We start from the raw sequence: 24,846 nt of genomic DNA, 5'->3' as shown, positions 1-24,846 counted from the left end.
ACTATGGGACTTAACTGCTGAGGCCATCAGTCCCCTAGAACTTAGAACTACTTAAATCTAACTAACCTAAGGACATCACACACACCCATGCCCGAGGTAGGATTCGAACCTGCGACCGTAGCAGACTGTAGCGCCTAGAACCTCTCGGCAACTCCGGCCGGCCACAGAGAGTGGTATACTGACCATATGTCTCTCCGTACCGCATCTCGATTACGCCATTGGCTAAGCATGAAACAGATGTCGGTTAAGCCCGATTGGGCCATCAACAAAAAATTATAGTAGACGACGTGAGACACTCGACAGACCCACCGACAACGACCGACCAGCGCACAAAGATCTCTGCCTTTTTGCTTATCTTTTGTTTTTAGTTTTACAAGTAGACCTGATTATTGAAATGAGACACCTTTTCCACAATATTAAGCAAGTTTAATTCACAGTTACTAAAATATTAATGACAGAAAATTAGCATTTTGGTGCGCCACCTATCATATTGATAGACTACAATTCTGGCGGTCTTCCCCACGAAATGGTACCTCACACCACTGATTACGTCATATGCATATGGTGGAGAAAAATCGGAACACCAGGCAAGAGTTGTGCGACGTAAATAAAAATTGGTTGGCATTTACATCTGAAACATGATGTATATTCAAATCTCGCGACAGTCGTATAAGAGTGGCACTAGCAATGCATATCAGGATTGCTTTAAATACGGCCGTGAGCGTTAGTTACCTTTGAGACTGGACGTTTCTTCTGCGATATTGCAGAAAGACTTGGCAGGAATGTAACCACTATACATGGTTGTTGGCAGCCGTGCTCGCGAGAATCTACTGTCGCAAGAAGACCGGGTTCCCGAAGGCCACGTGGCACCACTGAGAGGGAAGACCATCGTGTTCGGCGTGTGGCTCGGGCGCATCGTACTGTATCTCCAGCAGCAATTTGAGCGGCACTTGGCACTACAGTGACAAAGCGAACTGTTATAAACTGGCTGCTTCAAGGACAGCTCCGAGACCGACGCCCTGTAGTGTGCACTTCACTGACTCCACACCACCGCCGTTTCCTACTAAAGTGCGTCAAGCGAGAGCTCGTTGGAGGGCAGAGTGGAGGTTTGTTGTGTTTTCTGATGAAATCTGGTTCTGTCTCGGTGCCAGTGATGGCCGTGTGTTGATTAGGAGGCCAGATGAGGGCCTGCAACCATTCTATCTGCGGGCTTGACACCCAGGACTTATACCTGGTTTTCTGGTATGGAGTGCGATTTCGTATGACAGCAGGAGCACTCTCGTGGTTATCCAACGCAGTTTAACTGCAAAACGTGTGTCAGTCTGGTAATGGAAATGAGCGTTTGGCGTCCGTCGGCACACGGACCGTGCATCCGAACGTTGAGCCTTGAGCGTGCCGAGTTTCTGACGTCATAGCGTGGAATAGCACGTTCGGGCGTCTTTCCGAACGTACAGAACAATATCTGGAATGTCAGATATTCTTAGCGTGCGTGTGCGTCTGAGCGATGACCAGTGAGATGGCACAACGCCACCTACGTAACACGCGCTGCGTCTCCAGTACAGAGTTGTGAGGCGCCATATTGGCGTTCATTTGAAGCCTATATGTATATATGCCGATTCTGAGCGCCAGCAAATTGAGAATCACTGGAAAACCAGTTGTTAGTTGTGTGAAATTAATTAGAAACATCGTATTCGTGGCAAAAGAATTCTTGTAACTTGCGTGTTATGAGAGTAGGCTATTTGAAGGCAGCGACGCACTGAAGATCTACCCAAAACGCATTGTTTTTTTTCTCCTGCTGTACAATTTGCTGTCACCGCTTGTTGTTTTACATGTTGGGCTTAAATACAGTATGTTTCTTTATGCAACTTTAGTTTTTGTTCTCTTGTCTTCAGATCTATGGTTCCATGTACTTTGGCCTATCCAAGTACTGTCAAATATTCTTCGTTTATTTATTTTCACCTGTGATTTGCAGATGTTTGTTCTGCTGCGTTACTTGGGATCATTTAATTGTTGCTTATGTGTTTTGGTCGTATCCAGTGTATTGTGTTTTCATCTTAGCTTTTAAGCTCTTTTGAAAGCGAAGAAGACTAAAGTGACACATTTAGTCCAGAGTGATCGAAGTGGAAGAAGTAACAGCTTGAAGGAAAAATGAAATAATGCTGTCCCCTAACGCAGGCACCTGGTAATCGTCAATTACGCCACCTGGCAAAGCAAAGAACGCAATTGCCTCCTGAAGTATTTTATTTATAATATTTTTTGATGTCCAACAATTGATTGACATTTCACCTAATAATTGTTGTGGCGGGACGTCCGTGGTAGAATGAAGTACTCCATTCACAACCTTCTCAAATTCATCTACATAACCTACCCCAACGTGATGCTTCTTAGAACTGAACTGATAGCTTCGTTCCATATAGACAAATGCAGTGTACCTTTGCCCTTTTCTTGCTAGTAGCCTCTGACAGAACAAGTCTATGTTTATTGATACCTTCACGTTTGAACTTCAGTACAGAGGCTTCTAGTACCTTACTCCTATCCGTTGTTGTTTTTTGTTTATTTGCAATGTGCTCCATTACAACTTTTTTTAATACTACATGTATTGCGTCTGTGTGAGTATGGAGTGTAGAATAATGTTTGTGCTGTATGATGACGATAGAAAGGAGAGAATGAAAGCTGGTGCCAGCATATAAACCACTCCTCGCACTAGCACCAAGTGGGCAGCCAAGCTTGACGTCCCCATCCAGTGGGCTGATCACCATCAAAAGGGCCACATTCCCTCACTTCATGAGACACTGCAGAGAGGTTCGCTATTTAAATCAGGACACTGGCACAAAGTCTGGTGACAAGGGACTCTATGCCGCTACCTCTCCTCCTATTGCCGGCCCAACACTGGCAGTGAACATTTTTTCCACCATCAGGATTCGAATAAGCTTGCCCTCAAGCGTGCGTTAGAGCCCTCGGTCACGCAGACGTGTTACCCGTTTGTGGTATAATGACTTTTTCACCATCAAACCATATCGTTCACAAATGCTTCACGTGTCTCTCTGTTTTGTGTGCTCCTAGACCAGTATTGATTCAAGAATGCTTGTACGAAGTCATTATACAGGGTGGTCCATTGATAGTGAACGGGCCAAATATCTCAAGAAATAAGCATCAAACGAAAAAACTACAAAGAACGAAACTCGTCTAGCTTGAAGGGGGAAACCAGATGGCGCTATAGTTGGCCCGCTAGATGGCACTCACATAGGCCAAACGGATATCAACTGCGTTTTTTAAAATAGGAACCCCCATTTTTATTACATATTCGTTTAGTACGTACAGAAATATGAATGTTTTGGTTGGTCCACTTTTTTCGCTTTGTGACAGATGGCGCTGTAATAGTCACAAACGTATAAGTACGTGGTATCACATAACATTCCACCAGTGCGGACGGTATTTGCTTCGTGATACATTACCCGTCTTAAAATGGACCGTTTACCAATCGCGGAAAAGGTCGATATCGTGTTGATGTATGGCTATTGTGATCAAAATGCCCAACGGGCGTTTGCTTTGTATGCTTCTCGATATACTGGGCGACATCATCCAAGTGTCCGGACCGTACGCCGAATAGTTACGTTATTTAAGGAAACAGGAAGTGTTCAGCCAAATGTGAAACGTCAACCACGACCGGCAACAAATGATGATGCCCAAGTACGTGTTTTAGCTGCTGCCGCGGCTAATCCGCACATCAGTAGCAGACAAATCGCGCGAGAATCGGGAATCTCAAAAACGTCGGTGTTGAGAATGCTACATCAACATCGATTGCACCCGTACCATATTTATACGCACCAGGAATTGCATTGCGACGACTATGAATGTCGTGTACAGCTCTGCTACTGGGCACAAGAGAAATTACGGGACGATGGCAGATTTTTTGCACGCGTTCTATTGAGCGAGGAAACGTCATTCACGAACAGCGGTAACGTAAACCCGCGTAATATGCACTATTGAGCAACGGAAAATCCACGGTGGCTGCGACAAGTGGAACATCAGCGACCTTGGCGGGTTAATGTATGGTGCGGCATTATGGGAGGAAGGATAATTGGCCCCCATTTTATCGATGGCAATCTTAATGGAGCAATGTACGCCGATTTCCTACGTAATGTTCTACCGATGCTACTACAAGATGTTTCACTACATGACAGAATGGCGATGTACTTCCAACACGATGAATGTCCGGCTCGCATGCGGTTGAAGCAATATTGAATAGCGTATTTCATGACAGGTGGATTGGTCGTCGAAGCACCATATCATGGACCGCACGTTCACCGGATCTGACGTTCCCGGATTTATCTCTGTGGGGAAAGTTGAAGGATATTTGCTATCGTGATCCACCGACAACGCCTGGCACCATGCGGCAGCGCATTGTCAATGCATGTGCGAACATTACGGAAGGCGAACGACTCGCGGTTGAAAGGAATGTCGTTACACAAATTGCCAAACGCATTGAGGTTGACGGACATCATTTTGAGCATCTTTTGCATTGTTGTTGTTATTGTGGTCTTCAGTCCTGAGACTGGCTTGATGCAGCTCTCCATGCTACTCTATCCTGTGAAAGCTTCTTCATCTCCCGGTACCTATTGCAGCCTACATCCTTCTGAATCTGCTTAGTGTATTCATCTCTTGGTCACCCTCTACGATTTTTACCCTCCACGCTGCCCTCCAGTACCAAATTGGTGATTCCTTGATGCCTCAGAACATGTCCTACCAACCGATCCCTTCTTCTAGTCAAGTTGTGGCACAAACTCCTCTTCTCCCCAATTCCATTCAATACCTCCTCATTAGTTACGTAATCTACCCATCTAATCTTCAGCATTCTTCTGTAGCACCACATTTCGAAAGCTTCTATTCTCTTCTTGTCCAAACTATTTATCGTCCATGTTTCACTTCCATACATGGCTACACTCCATACGAATACTTTCAGAAACGACTTCCTGACACTTAAATCTATACTCGATGTTAACAAATTTCTCTTCTTCATAAACGCTTTCCTTGTCATTGCCAGTCTACATTTTATATCCTCTCTACTTCGACCATCATCAGTTATTTTGCTCCCCATCTCATTTCCTAATCTAATTCCTTCAGCATCACCCGATTTAATTCGACTACATTCCATTATCCTCGTTTTGCTTTTGTTGATGTTCATCTTATACCCTCCTTTCAAGACACTGTCCATTCCGTTCAACTGCTCTTCCAAGTCCTTTGCAGTCTCTGACAATTCTCCATGGATTTTGATACCTACTCCGAACTTTTCTTTTGTTTCCTTTACTTCTTGATCAATATACAGATTGAACAACATTGGGGAGAGGCTACAACCCTGTCTCACTCCCTTCCCAACCACTGCTTCCCTTTCATGCCCCTCGACTCTTATAACTGCCATCTGGTTTCTGTACAAATTGTAAATAGCCTTTCGGTCCCTGTATTTTACCCCTGCCACCTTCAGAATTTGAAAGAGAGTATTCCAGTCAACATTGTCAAAAGCTATCTCTAAGTCTACAAATGCTAAAAACGTAGGTTTGTCTTTCCTTAATCTTTCTTCTAAGATAAGTCGTAGGGTCAGTATTGCCTCACGTGTTCCAACATTTCTACGGAATCCAAACTGATCTTCCCCGAGGTCAGCTTCTACCAGTTTTTTTCCATTCGTTTGTAAAGAATTCTCGTTAGTATTTTGCAGGTGTGACTTATTAAACTGATAGTTCGCTAATTTTCACATCTGTCAACACCTGCTTTCTTTGGGATTGGAATTACTATATTCTTCTTGAAGTCAGAGGGTATTTCGCCTGTCTCATACATCTTGCTCACCAGATGGTAGAGTTTTGTTGGGCCTGGCTCTCCCAAGGCTGTGAGTAGTTCTAATGGAATGTTGTCTACTCCCGGGGCCTTGTTTCGACTTAGGTCTTTCAGTGCTCTGTCAAACTCTTCACGAAGTATCTTATCTCCCATATCATCTTCATCTACCTCCTCTTCCATTTCCATAATATTGTCCTCAAGAACATCGCCCCTGTATAGACCCTCTATATACTCCTTCCACCTTTCTGCTTTTCCTTCTTTGCTTGGAACTGGGCTTCCATCTGAGCTCTTGATATTCATGCAAGTGGTTCTCTTTTCTCCAAAGGTCTCTTTAGTTTTCCTGTAGGCAGTATCTATCTTACCCCTAGTGAGATAAGCCTCTACATCCTTACATTTGTCCTCTAGCCATCCCTGCTTAGCCATTTTGCACTTCCTGTCGATCTCATTTTTGAGACGTTTGTATTCCTTTTTGCCTGCTTCACTTACTGCATTTTTGCATCTTCTCCTTTCATCAATTAAATTCAGTATCTCTTCTGTTACCCAAGAGTTTCTACTAGTCTTCGTCTTTTTACCTACTTGATCCTCTGCTGCCTTCACTATTTCATTCCTCAAAGCTACCCATTCTTCTTCTACTGTATTTCTTTCCGCCATTCCTGTCAATTGTTCCCTTATGCTCTTCCTGAAGCTGTGCAACCTCTGGTTCTTTCAGTTTAACCAGGTCCCATCTCCTTAAATTCCCACCTTTTTGCAGTTTCTTCAGTTTTAATCTACAGCTCATAACCAATAGATTGTGGTCAGAGTCCACATCTGCCTCTGGAAATGTCTTACAATTTAAAACCTGGTGCCTAAATTTCTGTCTTACCATTACATAAACTATCTGAAACCTTTTAGTATCTCCAGGGTTCTTCCATGTATACAACCTTCTTTCATGATTCTTGAACCAAGTGTTAGCTATGATTAAGTTATGCTCTGTGCAAAATTCTACCAGGTGGTTTCCTCTTTCATTTCTTAGCCCCAATCCATATTCACCTACTACGTTTCCTTCTCTTCCTTTTCCTACTTTCGAATTCCAGTCACCCACGACTATTAAATTTTCGTCTCTCTTCACTACCTGAATAATTTCTTTTATCTCATCATACATTTCATCAATTTCTTCATCATCTGCAGAGCTAGTTGGCATATAAACTTGTAATACTGTAGTAGGTGTGGAATTGGTGTCTATCTTGGCCACAATAATGCGTTCACTATGCTGTTTGTAGTAGCTTACCCGCACTCCTATTTTTTTTATTCATTATTAAACCTACTCCTGCATTACCCCTATTTGATTTTGTATTTATAACCCTGTATTCACCTGACCAAAAGTGTTGTTCCTCCTGCCACCGAACTTCACAAATTACCACTATATCTACTTTAACCTATCCATTTCCCTTTTTAAATTTTCTAACCCACCTGCCCGATTAAGGGATCTGACATTCCACGCTCCGATCCGTAGAACGCCAGTTTTCTCTCTCATGATAACGACGTCCTCTTGAGTAGTCCCCGCCCGGAGATCCGAATGGGGGACTATTTTACCTCCGGAATATTTTACCCAAGAGGACGCCATCATCATTTAATCATACAGTAAAGCTGCATGCCCTTGGGAAAAATTGTGGCTGTAGTTTCCCCTTGCTTTCAGCCGTTCGCAGTACCACAACAGCAAGGCCGTTTTGGTTAGTGTTACAAGGCCACATCAGTCAATCATCCAGATTGTTGCCCTTGCAACTACTGAAAATGCTGCTGGCCCTCTTCAGGAACCACACGTTTGTCTGGCCTCTCAACAGATACCCCTGCGTTGTGGTTGCACCTACGGTACAGCTATCTGTATCGTTGAGGCACGCAAGCCTCCCCACCAACGGCAAGGTCCATGGTTCAGGGGGGGGGGGGGGAGGGGGGGGGTATTTACAGGTAATCACGCTGCACGCTGTAACAGCATGCGTTCTCAGAAATGATAAGTTCACAAAGGTACATGTATCACATTGGAACAACCGAGATAAAATGTACAAACGTACCTTCGTTCTGTATTTTAATTTAAAAATCGTGCCTGTTACCAACTGTTCGTCTAAAATTGTGAGCCATATATTTGTGACTATTACAAAGCGAAAAAAGCGGTCCAACTAAAACATTCGTATTTCTTTACGTACTACACGAATATGTAATAAAAATGGAGGTTCCTATTTAAAAAAACGCATTTGATATCCGTTTGACCTATGGCAGCGCCATCTAGCGGGCCAACCGATATCCGTTTGACCTATGGCAGCGCCATCTAGCGGGCCAACCATAGCGCCATCTGATTTCCCCCTTCAAGCTAGACAAGTTTCGTTCTTTGTAGTTTTTCCGTTTGACGCTTATTTCGTGAGATACTTGGCCCAGTCACGATCAATGCACCACCCTGTATATTTTGCATGTGTTAAGGACTCCTGTACCCCATGATATTACATCTCCTTCAAATTTGCTAGCCACCCACGTAATTGTCTGTTGGTGTGGCCTTGTTCAGGAGTAATGCCCTCACACTGTTGAATGAACGCAACTGGGTGTAAGTTCCCTTCAACAGAGAAATCCTTGAATTTGAATGCATTAATATAACATACTGAATCATTGACACGAACATGACCTTCCTTCCTTTCTTGTTCGTGCCCTGTCTCTGATCTTTGTTTACTTTCAGCTTCTCTTTTATGTTATTGTTTAGTTACTTAGTTTATTTCAGGAAACATTTCTACCTTCTGTTCAATTTATCTCAATTTACTTTGCACCGCACTTATGTTGTCTTTACTAGAGGATTTTACATTTAAAACCTTCTGGCTAAGTACATCCTGATTAGTTTTAACATTAACTGATTCGCTCAGCTGTTGTTCATGTGTATTATTACATGCTTTATCAATTTTAATTTGCTCATCTTTCATTTAACAAATATCATTACTTCTTTGTTCTGTAACAGTATTCTGAGCCTGCATAGTACTACTTGTCCTTTTGATCCCAGTGTCAACATTTTGGTTGATTTCGGTGTTACCTTAATCTAATTCCTTATTCCATTCTTTAGTTTCTCAACCTACCCCCTTGATTTGTTTCAAAAATATTTAAAACTCGGTCGTTATATCTTCCCCTCACTGATTTCCTCTTACTCATTATCTATGGTTGGCACAGTTTTAACTTGCGCAGTACCATGGCTAACCAACTTAATTCTTCTGTCAGTAAGGTTGCCAGATTTTTTGAGGAAAAACGGAACATTTTCAAAGCTACTCCACTTTTGGAGGTAAGAAACTGGAGTATTTTCAGTTTTCTAGAATCTTTGAGAGATAAAAATTAGTACATACTAAATCTTTCTACATGCTATAATGATAAGATTTATTTGCAAATACGAAAAATTATTTTCACATCTTTCAGTAATGTAAAATCTTGTTTTACATATTCAAAAAAATTCGTTACACGACTGACTAAATTCACTATAATTTGGAGTTCTTCCTCCATGAGTTCTGTAATACATCTGTTTCTTGTCTCAATCCATTTGTTATTCATTAATGATAATACTCTTTCCACAAAAGCATTAGAACATTGTGCACTGAACAAGAATCCCACTATCTTATAAATATTTGGCATTTTATGTTCTGGCACAGCTGAAAAGAAACTTCGATAAATCACTGACATCCATGTTCACAGTTTCAAGTAAGTTAGTCTTGAATTCAGAGAATTCTTCATACAAGCTGTCAACACAAACGTGATCTCTCAGGTTAAGGATTTCCACAGGAGTTTCAGTCTTTAAATTCAATTTCATACTGCAAGTAAAAACCAGCTAAGCATCCATACCGATTATTGGCGGTAATGTCAAATCTTTTTCCAGATACTGAAATAAAGTAGAGTAAGCCACTGAACTTGGCTGAAACTTGTTTTCGTAAGCAAGGAGATAAACCATCCAAGAGTTCCTATGCCTTGCAGCCATAAAACCACCTTTCAACCTCTGTTTAAGCTTATCAGTTAGAAAATACATTTGTTTAAAGATCTCCACGACACATCACAACCTTCTAATGTTCTTTTAACTGTATCCAACAAATTTCCAACGTTGGTCACAAAATGGAGGTATAGTTCTGGTACGAAGTCTTGCTCAGAGCTTTCATTCAGGAAATCTGACCTAAAAATTTTGGACACTCATCAATACTTTGGAAATAGCTCTCGATGGCATCCTAGTTTAGAGTAATCCTGTTCACAACTGTAGTCAAACAAAGTCATGTTGTGGGAACATTTATCAGTATCTCTGTCCATTCTACTTCAACGACCTGGAAAAAAATTTCAGTTCCTCCCTTCTTTTTGCAGAAGCCGTGAAATGATTATAAATTTGTAGAGCTATCGATATCTAATTTATCAAAAATGGTTCAAATGGCTCTGAGCACTATGGGACTCAACTGCTGAGGTCATTAGTCCCCTAGAATTTAGAACTAGTTAAACCTAACTAACCTAAAGACATCACAAACATCCATGCCCGAGGCAGGATTCGAACCTGCGACCGTAGCGGTCTTGCGGTTCCAGACTACAGCGCCTTTAACCGCACGGCCACTTCGGCCGGCTCTAATTTATCAGTCACTTTCTTAATTGCATTGAGAGGTATATGATTAATGCAATTTGTCTTTATAATATATTTATTCTTATTGAGAAATGACTGAAAAACTGATTTATTCATGTCAAAATTAACGCTTGTATTATCAGCACTGTGTGAAGAAACCTTATTTACACTCAACTTGTCGATATCTAAACTTCACATTAGCAAATCAGTCACTTCAGGAGAGGTTTCATCAGCATTTTCAGAGAAAGTCTGAAGTTTGTTTTGTACTCGTTTCAGTGGGGCAAAATATCGAGTGCAAAAAGGAAACACCTTTCTGTTGCTGTTAAGTGATACATCTGTTGCCAATGAACAAAGGTAGAGGTTTTTCTGAGCCTCTTAAATGTCTACAAAGTCATTCACACTTTTAGGAGCCAGCACTTTCTTCACCATTTCCGCTTTTGTTCGTTCACAAGAAACCTTTGAAGCCGCCGCAGAATATTCGAAAATGTGTGAAACAAGCTTATTTCCCAAGTCCAAGCTGGAGCAATTGTGGCAGTGTTTCACTGCATTATTCACTTGAAGCGACATTATGATGCTCCGTTTTATTCTTTTTACTTACGAAATAATTCTGCGGTTTCTTCGATTCAACGCTGCATTTTTCTTTTAATGCATGTTCCTTACATTCTGCGTGTTGGTGCAAGTCATTTTGTCCGCCGTGAGAAATGCTAATATCCTTTCCGCATAAAGCACAAAACGCCCGATATTTGTTTAGTCCGGGTTTAACCCAAGAAATCTTCAGATACACTTGAGCGTGTTTAGATTTCAGTTTTTCTTCGAAACTAATTAAAACAGTCATTATACTACACTGGTACGTAAATTACCTCCTTTAATACTGATAGTGAAAGTACGAGAATGTGTACTTCCCAGATAGTCTCGCAAGAAAATCAGTAAATCGGAAATGTGTCTCGCTCTGTCTACAGGTGAACGAAAACTGTCAATACTGACAATAACGCTTATAATCATAACAGGCTACGCAACAATGGTTTGTGGCTGCTGCAATCTGCGCGCACAGCCCTGCCCTTGACATGCGAAAAGGAAGGGACGGTGCAAGGCGACGAGAATGAAAAGGGGGAAGTATTTTTCTCTCTCTCTCTCTCTCTCTCTTGTACGCTGTTACCAACGCCTAATCCACATAACCGAGCACATTCTCCGGTAGAAATGGCATACGGACGTAACAATGTTTCCCGAAAGTGCATTGTAGGGACGTTAATAAGGAATATGATTACATAAAACATTTTGCAGTACAATAACTGTTGTATCACTACGATTGACACCAGTTGAAAACAACACGTTATAGTCACGAAGCCTACCAAACTGTACCGATAAGTCTCAAGCAGAGTAAGGAGTATGGAGGATATAGTTTGACGCTAGCCGCTATGTATTTATTCTCAAGAAGTGGCTGGTTGGAAGTGTTATCAACTCATATCTTTAACCACCATGAACATTTATTATACACATGTCCATGCAAATAGACGCGTTTGGTTCTCAAGCGTTTAAAGTTCTCCTGAAATTCTGGAAGGTATGTGCATGAATATGAACTTTTTTTTTTTTTTTTGTAAAAAAGGTTTATTTGGGACTCCGATGAAAGAAAAAATTAAGTACCACAATTAGACAAAAAACGGATACATCCGGAAATAACGGAGTATCTGGCAAAGAAAGTGACATTGCAGTTCATACCACCTGGAACCACTGGACAAATTCAGCCTCCGGCTGATTGTTTTTCCTGTGCCTATAAAAGATATTATCGCACTATCTGCAGCTCCGGCTTAAAGGATAGCCAGTTTCACGATAAGCTCCACGACAGACCATCTCGGATTCGGTTGCATGTCATCACATTCTATTTGGTCTCATAACCCCGTACACCAATATGATTCTATAAGCATTCTTTAAGAGTGAATTCCTAGCTGAACGTCTTGCACGGTTTGTAACTCCCAAGGAGTTTGGCGTAGGACTCTTTGTGATCACTGTGACGCGCCATTTTTTGTTCAGTGTTCATGGTGCAAGTTAATGGTTTGTTTTGAACGTTTCTTGAACCACGGATGTTGATCTCTGCACCTTCCGGACACTCATTTTCTGTCACCCTCCTGATGCACTGATGAGTCATTAGCAGCTAATACTTTTCCTGTCAGAATTGTTAACACAACACTTTCAAATGACTCTTACAAAAGATTAAACTTGGGCCTTGCACCAAAGGGGTTCTTTGTGTGGGTTAGATCGCAGTTACATTCCCGGCAGCTGGCAAATTTCGGCTCCAAAAGGCAGACCCAGTTCCTAAAAGCCAGGTCATGCACTCACGTGACTTGACCATACGCCGAAGTTCCATCTCATAATACATTAATGAAAAAATGTCTGCCGTGCGAACTATCGACGCAACACAAATGAGCATTCAAACTCAGTGCCTCTTGATATTATAGTGACGGAAACCAAAGTTCGTAGTAATTTATTAGTTCCCTGTTTGTTACCTTAAGATACGCACATTAGCCAGGATATTACGTGGGCTGTCAGTTGTACTGTTTAGCATACCCCTAGATGCTATAGTCCGATCTCTGGTGACCTACAGAACAGGGAAGCACCCCATATGATCATGCTGATGATAATGTCGCGCAAATGGAAACCGCTTACTGAAATGTTAATTGATAGAGGTGGTCCAGTCAAGCATGAAAACATGGGTACCACACTACGCAAATAGATTAATAAGAGGAGGATAAATTAATGAGGCGCCATGGATGACCACCAGAGAAAGTTTGCGCAGATGGCCACAGCACTGGGGTGGGCGTGACTCCACGTCCCTATCGGTATCTTCCTGAACCTCACTCACTCTCTTCCTGCATGTTTTGCAGCAGTCCACACAGCAAAAGGCAGTTATTCAGCATTTTGACAGGTGGTTACATTAAGGGGAGTAGGACGTCAAACGGGTCGACTTGGAGCAGGAGAGGCATCAAAGGACATTTAAGTTTTCAGTGTCTATACTTTTACAAATAAATTCATAAAACTTTGTCAGCATCACCACGAAGGATTCAGGATTCACACTCATTGCAGTGAAACTTCGAAAACATGACAATTTTTTTTACATGTGAAATTTCATCTTTTTTCACTTACTAATGGCTGCATTTGTTGCTATAGGTACACTTTTCTTCATGAGTTAGAGAGATTCTTCGATGAATTTTACACAGCATACATACCATACTTATAGGTGTATGAAACTCTAGAATTTTTTTAATTTATGAAAAAACGAATGAGCTGCTATATTTTAAAGTTCATATTTAGAAAAAACACAAATTTTATAGTTAATTACCTCAATTTTTACCATAGTTTTTTAAAGATTTGGGAAATTCTAGAGTTTCATACACCTTTAAGTATGGTTTGTATGCTGTGCAAAATTCATGGAAGAATCTCTCTTACTTATGAAGAAAAGTGTACCTATAGCAATAAATGCTGCCATTAGTAAGTGAAAAAGTGATGAAATTTAAAATGTCCTGTGGAGCCTCTCCTGCTCCAAGTCGGCCCGTTTGACGTCATACCCCCCTTAATGTGACTGGGCAGCATCTCTGTGCCAAACGTTCTGCGCACTTCCCGTTAGTACGCAGTGACGTGGAACACCCTCTACAGTATTTTATCAGTCGGGGTGGGTCTAAAATACGAAGTGAGTCCAGCGTTCATCATAGGAACGCCAACGTGTTTGGAATGAGTAGAGTATCTCCGCTGTGGAGCCCACAGCTGTTGCTGATGATGCGGCGCATCACTTCTTCGCCCAGACTGTCTGAAAGGCAGAGCTCTGTTCCTTTTCACTGCTAGTGTTTTGAGGCGTCGCAGTCTCAGTCTCTCGCATTCTGCTAAATCTGCATCTACAGTCCGCAAGGCACTTTTCGGTGTGTGGCGGAGGACGTTTCTGGTACTGCTATCATTTCTTCCTCTTTCCTGAAGGCCATGAAAACGTGGTAGTAATTGAGAAGGGAGTACGAAACAATCATACAGTCGCTGTAAAGGAAACTACGGAGATATTTGGAAAAAGAGGAGAATTAGAAAGTTTTGTCATGGACATCGTAATTCTGCCAGGGACGATAAAGGATTTGGATGAGCAGTTGAATGGAATGGACAGTGTCGTGAAATAAGGTTGTAAAATGAGCATCAATAAAAGCGGAGCTAGGTTAACGGACTGTAACTGAATTAAATTTTACGATACTGAAGGAATTAGAAAATGGTATGATAAACATTTTGTCTGTCCCCGTAGCTGAGTGGTAAGCGTAGATAATTGCTATGCAGAGGACCCCTGTTCGATTCGCGGTACTGCCAAGGATTTTTCCTTGATGAGAGGACTGGTACAGGGTGCACTAGACCTCGTGATGCCAATTCAGAAGCTACCTGAACGAAAAGTAGCGGCTGTAACACTTGAAAAGTTGACGAAACTGTCGGAAGAGCGATGTGCTGATCACACGCTACTTCATACCGATCTGCATGACGCCAAATAGCAGAGGATGAAACGTTAGTTGACCGACATCCTTTGGGGCTTTAGGATGTGGACAAGGAGGGGGTTTTATACTAAAGGTTGTAGATGTTTCAGCTTCTCAAGAAGTTACTTAGAAATTGAGATATGTAGGGAGGGGGAGAGGAGCGGCAACTCACGTTAGTGTCGCGGTGAATGACTGCATAGTTTTGACATTTCACGAAAATTGGCTAAATATATTATACTAGAAATGACATGTGATTACATTTTCACGCAATTTGGGTGCATAGATCCTGAGAAATCAGTACCCAGAACAACCACCTCTGGCCATAATAACGGCCTTGACACGCCTGGGCCTTGAGTCAAACAGAGCTTGGATGGCGTGTACAGGTACAGCTGACCATGCAGCTTCAACAGGATACCAGAGATGATCAAGAGTAGTGACTGGCGTATTGTGACGAGCTAGTTGCTCGGCCACCATTGACCAGACGTTCTCAGTTGGTGATAGATCTGGAGAATGTGCTGGCGAGGGCAGCAGTCGAACATTTTCTGTATCCAGAAAGGCCCGTACAGGACCTGAACATGCGGTCGTGCGTTATCCTGCTGAAATGTAAGATTTCGCAGGGATCGAACGAAGGGTAGAGCGATGGGTCGCAACACATCTGAAATGTAACGTCCACGGTTCAAAGTGCCGTCAATGCGAACAAGAGGTGACCGAAACGTGTAACCAATGGCACCCCATACCATCACGCCGGGTGATACAGCAGTATGGCAATGACGAATACACGCTTCCAATGTGCGTTCACCGCGATGTCGCCAAACACGAATGCGACCATCATGATGCAGTAAAAAGAACCTGGATTCATCCGAAAAAATGACGTTTTGCCATTCGTGCACCCAGCTTCGTCGTTGAGTACACCACTGCAGCCGCTCCTGTCTGTGATGCAGCGTCAATGGTAACCGCAGCCATGGTCTCCGAGATGATAGTCCATGCTGCTGCAAACGTCGTCGAATTGTTCGTGCAGATGGTTGTTGTTTTGCAAACGTCCCCATCTGCTGACTCAGGGATCGAGACGTGGCTGCACGATCCGTTACAGTCATGCGGATAAGATGCCTGTCATTTCGACTGCTAGTGATACGAGGCTTTTGTGATCCAGCACGGCGTTCCCTATTACTCTCCTGAACCCACCGATTCCATATTCTGCTAACAGTCATTGGATCTCGACCAACGCGAGCAGCAATGTCGCGATACGATAAACCGCATTCGCGATAGGCTACAATCCGACCTTTATCAAAGTCGGAATCTTGATGGTACGCATTTTTCCTCCTTACACGAGGCATCACGACAACGTTTCACCAGGCAACGCCAGTCAACTGCTGTTTTTGTATGAGAAATCGCTTGAAAACTTCCCTCATATCAGCACGTTGTAGGCGTCGCCACCGGCGCCAACCTTGTGTGAATGCTCTGAAAAGCTAATCATTTGCATATCACAGCATCTTCTTCCTGTCGGTTAAATTTTGCGCCTGTAGCACGTCATCTTCGTGGTGTAGCAATTTTAATGGCCAGTAGTGTATGTAGGCTCTTGTCAGTTGTATAACGTGACGATGATACAAGTAAAGAGGGTGGGTAAAATGCCGACAAACGTTTTCTGAAAAAGAGAAATGTGTAACCACTGAATACAAATCGAATCTCTGGGTTTTTTTAAAAGTAAAAGTACAAGTATTGGCTGAGGTGTAGCCTTCTATGTTAGTGAAATGTGGACGGTAAAAAGTTACACAATAAGAGAATAGAAAATTTCGAAATGCTGTGGTACAGAAGAATGTTGAATATTAGATGAGTAGATAGTATAACAAATGAGCAGATACTTAATCCAGTTGGGGAAAAAAAAATTTGTGGCACAACTTGACTAAAAGAAGGGGTCAGCTGGTAGGACACATCGTGAGGCACCAAGGAATCTCCAGTTTGCTGATGGAGGGAAGTGGTGATGGAGGGAAAGGTCGGGGGTAAAAGCCGGAGACCGGGGAATGAGTAAAGTAAACAGGTTCAAATGAAAGAAGGCTGCAGTAATTGTGCGGAAATGGTGAGATTGACTGGTGTGGAGGGCTCCATCAAAACCAGTCTTCGGACTGAAGGCCACGACGCACCTACTTCTGGTACGCAAAACTCTTGGTTTTCTCAGTGCTGGGACACTTCACGAGCAGAACACGTGGATAACTGACTCATGAATCCCACGTAGCGTGTTACAGCGACAGGAAGCGGGGCATCATTAAGCTTGTCGATAAGCTGCCCTCTTTTGTTGTCTGATGATGAGTGCCTTGTGATAAGAATCTCAGATTATGGAGACACTTTGCTACGTTTGTTGTGTGATACTGACAGAACGGAAATGAGTGAGCATTTCTCTAACCGAACAAAGGACGCCAATTACAGTGACGCAGTACTCTTACAGTTTGGCAATAACGTGCAACGACTTTATCGGTCTTTTTCTATCTGTCTTATCACTATACCTGCTACAATATGCCTTACGTAAATGAGTATCGTAAACAAAACTCTGAAGCGGAGTCCCAGTCGTTGCTCTCTGAGTTTTGGTGGCTGCTGTCTTTCTCTTTTGTCATCTTTGTGATTGGCGTTTCACACCCTCCGAACGTTCCCTTACACAGCTGTACCGTGATGACATAAAGTTTCGGCACCGGCATTCACTCACTGAACTGGGCTAATCATTAGTCACAAACACTTGAGCGACTTGGTGTGGGGAAGATATCTGGGAGTACACAGTCCGTCCAAAAAGTTCCAACACTAATGTTTTTCCTGGTGTGTAAGCAACGTCAGCGCAGTAACTACAACAGGAGCACAGCAAAAAAGATCTTAAGGGTAAACAAATCAAACATGAAGGTGTTAAAGAACGGGAGAAAGGCAAATAATAACTTGCTTAAAGGTAGTGGGCCGGAAGCTGTGGCCGAGCGGTTCTAGGCGCATCGCTCCGGAACCGCACTGCTGCTGCGGTCGTAAGTTCGAATCCTCCTCCTTAGGTTAGTTAGGCTTAAGTAGTTCTAAGTCTAGGGAACTAATGACCTCTGATGTTAAGTCCCATAGAGTTTAGAGCCATTTTTGAAAGGTAGTGGAAGAATAGAAAGAGTTCGCTTATTTAGAAAGCAAATTCACACAGGACGGCCGAAGGAAGCAGGATGTCAGAAGGAGACTAACACACGTGTAAAAAGCTTTCTTGAGTGAAACTGCTGTGCTGGTATCCGGTACTGATTTGGAAACGAGAAAAAAGTTCATGAAAGTGTATGTTTAGGGTACAGCATTCTGTGGGGGTGTAACATGAATCATCAGACACCCTGCGAAGAAGAAACCGGAACCACTTGAAATGAGATGCTATTAAAGAATGATAAGGATTAAGTGGATGGTCAAAATACAAATTGAAGAGCTAATAAAAGGATAGTTGAGGACATGGGTCTATGGAATAAGCTTACCAACAGGCGGGAACGGTTAGTAGGACACCTGGTGCCGCATTCAAAAATAGTCAATTTGCGTTGTAAGGAAGATTATTACGGTTTTGGAGAACGAAAATCTCCTCTGTAAAAATCAATATGGATTCCACAAACAAATATCTGGCGAGATTCAAATGTTCAAATGGCTCTGAGCACTATAGGACTTAACTTCTGAGGTCATCAGTCCCCTAGAACTTAGAACTACTTAAACCTAACTAACCCAAGGACACCACACACACCCATGCTCGAGGCAGGATTCGAACCTGCGACCGTAGCGGTCGCGCGGTTCCAGACTGAAGCGCCTAGAACCGCTCGGCCACCCCGGCCGGCGGTGAGATTCAGCTCGCTTTCTTCCTCCGTGAGGTCCACAGCGCTGCAGACAACGGCGCTCAGGTTGATGCCTTGATCCTGTGTTCCTTGACTTCAGTGAAGCATTTGTTACAGTCCCGCCCTATCATTTAGAGAACAATCCCAAAGAAAGCAGGTGTTGACAGATGTGAAAATTACCGAACTATCAGTTTAATAAGCCACGGCTGCAAAATACTAACACAAATACTTTACAGACGAATGGAAAAACTGGTAGAAGCCGACCTCGGGGAAGGTCAGTTGGAATCCGTAGAAATGTTGGAACACGTGAGGCAATACTGACCCTACGACGTATCTTAGAAAATAGATTAAGGAAAGGCAAACCTACGTTTCTAGCATTTTTAGACTTAGACAAAGCTTTTGACAACGTTGACTGGAATACTCTCTTTCAAATTCTAAAGGTGGCAGGGGTAAAATACAGGGAACGAAATCCTATTTACAATTTGTACAGAAACCAAATGGCAGTTATAAGAGTCGAGGGGCGTGAAAGGGAAGCAGTGGTTGGGAAGGGAGTGAGACAGGGTTGTAGCCTGTCCCCGATGTTATTCAAACTGTATATTGAGCAAGCAGTGAAGCAAACAAAAGACAAATTTGGAGTAGGTATTAAAATCCATGGAGAAGAAACAAAAACTTTGAGGTTCGCCGATGACATTGTAATTCTGTCAGAGACAGCAAAGGACTTGGAAGAGCAGTTGAACGGAATGGACAGTGTCATCAAAGGAGGGTATAAGATGAACATCAACAAAAGCAAAACGAGGATAATGGAATGTAGTCGAATTAAGTCGGGTGATGCTGAGGGAATTAGATTAGGAAATGAGACACTTAAAGTAGTAAAGGAGTTTTGCTATTTGGGGAGCAAAATAACTGATGATGGTCGAAGTAGAGAGGATATAAAACGTAGACTGGCAATGGCAAGGAAAGCGTTTCTGAAGAAGAGAAATTTGTTAACATCGAGTATTGATTTAAGTGTCAGGAAGTCGTTTCTGAAAGTATTTGTATGGAGTGTAGCCATGTATGGTTCAAATGGCTCTGAGCACTATGGGACTTAACATCTATGGTCATCAGTCCCCTAGAACTTAGAACTACTTAAACCTAACTAACCTAAGGACATCACAGAACACCCAGTCATCACGAGACAGAGAAAATCCCTGACCCTGCGGGGAATCGAACCCGGGAACCCGGGCGTGGGAAGCGAGAACGCCATCGCACGACCACGAGCTGCGGACCAGCCATGAATGGAAGTGAAACATGGACAATAAATCGTCGGGACAAGGAGAGAATAGAAGCTTTCGAAATGTGGTGCTACAGAAGAATGCTGAAGATTAGATGGATATATCACATAACTAATGAGGAAGTATTGAATAGAATTGGAGGGAAGAGGAGTTTGTGGCACAACTTGACTAGAAGAAGGGATCGGTTGGTAGGACATGTTCTGAGGCATGAAGGGATCACCAATTTAGTATTGGAGGGAAGCGTGGAGGGTAAAAATCGTAGGGGGAGACCAAGAGTTGAATACACTAAACAGATTCAGAAGGATGTAGGTTGCAGTAGGTACTGGGAGATGAAGGAGCTTGCACACGATAGAGTAGCATGGAGAGCTGCATCAAACCAGTCTGTGAACTGAAGACCACAGAGTGCGAGTATCGGACCAGGTAGTGACTGGATGCAAGACTTCATTGCAGACAGAACTCGAAATGTCGCTCAGAATGGAACAAAATCGACAGATGTAAAGGTAATTCCGGGAATACCCATATACATAGGAGAAGAAATCCACTACTTTACAATTACATAATTGCTGACAAATTGCGGGCGACTGTAACCACCGTAAAACACCTAGTAGCAACCATCCGGAGCGATCTAAAGTGGAATGACAGCATGAAACAAACAGCAGGGAAAGCAGACGCCAGAATCAGATTCATATGAAAAATATTTAGAAAATGTAACTCATCCATGAAGGAAGTAGCTTACAAAACACTTGTTCGACCGATTCTTGAGCACTTTTAATCCGTCTGAGACTCTTACTAAGTTAGATTAATAGAAGAGATAGAGGAGAATCCAATGAAGAATGGCGCGTTTCGTCGCGGGATATTTAGTCGGCACGAGAGCGTTAAGGAGGCGCTCAGCAGACACCAGTGGTAGACGCTACAAGACAGGCGTTGAGCATCACAGTGGGAAAACCGTTGACATTCCGAGAGAATACGTTCCGAGAAGAATCGAACAGCATACTGCTTCCTCCACATACGTTTCGCGAAATGACCACATCTAGATAATTCGAGAAATTAGAGCTAATAGGAGGGTCCACCGACAATCGTTCTTCCCACGCGCTATTCGCGAATGGAACAGACAAAGGGGGATCAGATTGTGGTACGAAAGGTATCCTCCGTCGTACATCGTCGGTTGGCTTGTGGGGTATAGAGGTGGATACAGATGGAGCTATCAATACTGTCCCTCCATTTAATGATCGCACGAACTCCGAAATGATAGATGTCGCATACAAGTGACTGCGGGATAGAAAATCAACTAAAATCCTGAATTCATCCATTCCGAGACAACTGGAAACTGTTTCGAATTTCAACGGTTTTCCTACACCGTGTTAGACAAAGTAATGTATTGTGTGTTTGGTATTTTCCAACTTTTATCCACCCCCTGTAAAGTAATACAGCATCAGCCCAGCTGACTTTGTCTACAGCACACTGTATTTCATGGACGAAGAGGGCAAACTGTGTTTAGCAGGACCACTATTTACGGAAACGACATTGACCGCTGAAGAGGCGATTTTCATTCTCTAAACACTTTATCCGAAATTGTACTGAATGCTTTCTCAGAAAATTATTTTGAACCATTAGTTCATGAGCCCATTCGAAGCGTAAATGGTTGCGAAAGCATAATTGACCTCTTAGCAACAAATAAGCCTGGACAAGTAGTGAGTATTGTGATGATACAGGAGTTAGCGACCACAAGGCAGTAGCTGCTACGCTGAATACCGTAACTCCTACAACCATCAACAAGAAACGCGAAGTATATCTATTTAAAAAAGCTGATAAAAATGCTCTTAACACCGTTTTAAGAGACAGTCTTCACTCCTTCCGATCTGATCATGTAACCGTAGAAATGTTGTGGAATGATTTCATAGAGATAGTATCGCCAACTGTTGAGAGATACATACCACATAAATTAATAAGTGATGGTACTGATCCACCATGGTACACAAAACGGGTCAGATCGCTGTTGCAGAAGCAGCGAAAAAAGCATGCTAAATTTAAAAGAACGCAAAATCCCCAAGACTGGCAAAATTTTGCGGAAGTTCGAAATATAGCGCGCACTTCAATGCGAGATGCTTTCAATAATTTCCACAACGAAACTCTGTCTCGAAATCGGGCAGGAAACCCAAAGAGATTCTGGTCATACATAAAGCACACCAGTGGCAAGACGCAATCAAAATAACTTCACTGCGCGATAACAACGGTGAAGTCACTGATGACAGTGCCACTAAAGCAGAGTTATTAAACACCGTTTCCCGAAACTCCTTCACTAAAGAAGACGAAGTAAATATTCCTGAATTCCAATCAGGAACAACTGCCAAGATGAGAAACATAGAAGTAGATATCCTCGGAGTAACCAAGCAGCTTAAATCACTTAATAAAGGCAAGGCCTCCGGTCCAGATTGTATACCAGCCAGGTTCCTCTCAGAGTATGCTGATAAAATAGCTCCAATTTAGCAATTATATACAACAACTCGCTCACAGAAAGATCCGTACCTAAAGACTGGAAAATTGCTCAAGTCACTCCAATATCCAAAAAGGGAAGTAGGAGTAATCCTCTGAATTACAGGCCTATATCACTAACGTCGATTTGCAGTAGGGTATTGGAACATATACTGTATTCGAACATTATGAAGTATCTTGAAGAAAACGATCTAGTGACACATAGTCAGCACGGTTTCAGAAAATATCACTCTTGTGAAACACAACTAGCTCTTTATACTCAGGAATTAATAAGTGCTATCGACAGGGGATGTCAGATTGATTCCATATTTTTAGATTTCCAGAAGGCTTTCGACACCGTTCCTCACAAGCGTCTTCTAACCAAACTGCGTGCCTACTGTTGTGGGAATGGATTCGTGATTTCTGGTCAGAAAGGTCACAGTTCGTAGTAATAGACGGAAAGTCATCGAGTAAAACAGAAGTAATATCGGCATTCCCCAAGGAAGTTTTATAGGTCCTCTATTGATCCTGCTCTATATTAACGACATGGGAGAAGATCTCAGTAGCCGTCATAGATTGTTTGCAGATGATGCTGTCATTGACCGTCTTGTAAAGTCATCAGATGATCAAAACGACTTGCAAAATGATTTAGATAAGATATCTGATTGACCCTGAATAAGGAAAAATGTGAAGTTATTCACATGATTACTAAAAGAAATCAGCTAAATTTCGATTACGCGATAAGTCACACAAATCAGAAGGCTGTAAATTCAACTAAATACTTAGGGATTACAATTACAAATAACCTAAATTGAAACGATTACATAGGTAATATTCTTGGTAGAGCAAACCAAAGACTGCGATTCGTTGGCAGAACACTTAGAAGGTGCAACAGGTCTACTAAAGAGACTGCTTACAACACGCTTGTCCGCCCTATTCTGGAGTAATGCTGTGCGGTGTGGGATCCGCATCAGGTGGGACTGATGGATAACATCGAAAAAGTACAAAGAAGGGCAGCTCGTTTTGTATTATCGTGAAATAGGGGAGATAGTGTCACAGACATGATACGTGAATTGGAGTGGCAATCTTTAAAACAAAGGCATTTTTCATTGCGACGCGATCTTCTCATGAAATTTCAATCACCGGTTTTCTCCTCCGATTGCGCAAACATTCTGTTGCCACCCACCTACATAGGGAGGAATGATCATCACGATAAAATAAGAGAAATCAGGGCTCGCACAGAAAAATTTAAGTGCTCGTTTTTCCTGCGTGGCGTTCGAGAGTGGAACGGTACAGAGACAGCTTGAAGGTGATTCATTGAACCCTCTGCCAGGCACGTTATTGTGAACAGCAGAGTAATCACGTAGATGAAGATGTACACAATGCAAGGCCTCATACAAGCCTGCGAACCCGAAAGAAGCTCAAAAAACTTAATTGGACTGTTCTTCCTCATGCACATACAGCCCCGATCTCGCACTTTCCGATTACCATCTGTTTGGCCCAACCAAGGTTGCACACCGCGGCAAGCGGTACATGGATGATGAGCTTATTGATGCAGCAAGGCCTTGGTTCCTGTGTCGATCAGTAGAGTAGTACCATATAGATATACAGGCCCTCCTAGCAAGGTGGCGTAAGGCTGTCGCACTGAAAGGAGTTCAAAAATAGGATTTTGTGGCTAAAAGAGTGGGGAATAATATGGACATTGGAATACTGAATAAAACCAACTTGCTTTCAGAAAAAAAAAAAAAAAATGTGGCCGCGCGGGATTAGCCGAGCGGTCTGAGGCGCTGCAGTCATGGACTGTGCGCCTGGTCCCGGCGGAGGTTCGAGTCCTCCCTCGGGCATGGATGTGTGTGTTTGTCCTTAGGATAACTAGATTAAGTAGTGTGTAAGCTTAGGGACTGATGACCTTAGCAGTTAAGTCCCATAAGATTTCACACACATTTGAACATTTTTGAACAGAACCCAAACGAAACTAACACCGCGTATGCCCCAGGAAAGCGTACTAGGTTAGATTAGATTAGATTTACTTTCATTCCAATTGATCCGTAATGAGGAGGTCCTCCAGGATGGAGAAACATGTCAGAAAAACAATAATACATGACAAATATTTACAACTCAAACAAATAAGCTAATGTGCCATTCCACAGGTCCCAAGTGGAATTGTGGTCATTTTTTTAAATGAACACTATATGAAAGAATCATTTTACAGCACTAATGCACTGAATTTAAAATAAAAAAGTTTATTTATTTATTTGTAAGGTAATAAACGTGTAATACAACTACTATAATACTTATTTACAGTGAACACATTCCAGAATGAGATTTTCACTCTGCAGCAGAGTGTGCGCAGATTAAAACTATGTGCCGGACCGAGACTC

The 24,846-nt window shown here is 42.5% G+C and overlaps 1 protein-coding gene across 2 annotated transcripts in view; it reads left to right on the top strand.

Annotated features, from left to right (window-relative positions):
- The window catches only part of LOC126481147 (probable cytochrome P450 301a1, mitochondrial), a 517,008-nt gene that overhangs the window by 61,504 nt on the left and 430,658 nt on the right, over positions 1-24,846 (top strand). The window contains exon 1 of one of the 2 annotated variants that reach the window (XM_050104706.1): positions 1,022-1,106. The exons of the other annotated variant lie outside the window; for it this stretch is intronic. The gene's annotated coding sequence lies outside the window, so the exon portion shown is untranslated. Of the gene's footprint in view, positions 1-1,021; positions 1,107-24,846 lie in introns of those variants that run through there. 2 annotated transcript variants of the gene reach the window in all.

This window comes from Schistocerca serialis, chromosome 5, assembly GCF_023864345.2.
Source record: "Schistocerca serialis cubense isolate TAMUIC-IGC-003099 chromosome 5, iqSchSeri2.2, whole genome shotgun sequence".
Taxonomy (NCBI): domain Eukaryota; kingdom Metazoa; phylum Arthropoda; class Insecta; order Orthoptera; family Acrididae; genus Schistocerca; species Schistocerca serialis.
The sequence above is the reverse complement of the archived record's forward strand: the minus strand, read 5'-3'. Positions and strand labels throughout refer to the sequence as shown.